At 38.5% G+C, this 689-nt stretch overlaps 1 protein-coding gene across 4 annotated transcripts in view; it reads left to right on the plus strand.

The window, feature by feature from the left end:
• The window catches only part of Fbxo18 (F-box protein, helicase, 18), a 65,830-nt gene that overhangs the window by 14,294 nt on the left and 50,847 nt on the right, over positions 1-689 (plus strand). Inside the window, exon 2 of one of the 4 annotated variants that reach the window (XM_023719748.1) lies at positions 266-338. The exons of the other annotated variants lie outside the window; for them this stretch is intronic. The gene's annotated coding sequence lies outside the window, so the exon portion shown is untranslated. The remainder of the gene's footprint in view (positions 1-265; positions 339-689) is intronic. 4 annotated transcript variants of the gene reach the window in all.

Genomic DNA, 689 nt, shown 5'->3' on the forward strand with positions numbered 1-689 from the left:
CCAGGGCCTTGCCCATGTTAGGCAAGCATTCTGTCACTGAGCTACATCTGACTCATAGTATCTCTGTAATTACAGACACTGTGCTTGTGAGCTCTACAGCAATTGGGAATATTAAAGAGAAATCAGCTGAAATCGGTAGTTTGGATTGGTGGCGTGAATGGTTTTCTTGGTTGCAAGCCTAAGGTATTCTGGTAGTTGAGCTGAGTATATGTGGAGCACCTGGAACTATCTGACCCCTTCAAACTTTCTCTTATCTCTTTTCCAGGCTGATCAGAGAGCCCCATTCAGGCAAAATAGTATTTGGCATTTATTTTAATATAAAAGGTTTTGAACAGAAGGTAAAATTTCATATATTGTTTTAAATAGAATTTATTTGCAATGCTTGAGGTCTAACCCAAGATCTCATGCGTGCTAGATAAATGCTCTGCCACTGTGTTATATTGCTAGCCCCTGTATTCAGCACTGCTCTAGAAACAGAATTCTAGGGACAATTGCTGCTATAATGTGTTGCCGAGGGGTGATATTCAAGCAAGCATTTTTTGATTCAGATGTGTTTTCTTAAGTAAATACATAAATAAAATTATACCCTTGTCGATATTATCTACTTTACCCAAAACAGTTCTTTTCGGAACCGAACATTTTTTATGTTGTCTTGTTTATCTGGTGTTGTTCCATTGTTTAGGCTGGCC

Source organism: Octodon degus, unplaced genomic scaffold (assembly GCF_000260255.1).
Source record: "Octodon degus isolate 3935 unplaced genomic scaffold, OctDeg1.0 scaffold00071, whole genome shotgun sequence".
Classification (NCBI taxonomy): Eukaryota; Metazoa; Chordata; class Mammalia; order Rodentia; family Octodontidae; genus Octodon; species Octodon degus.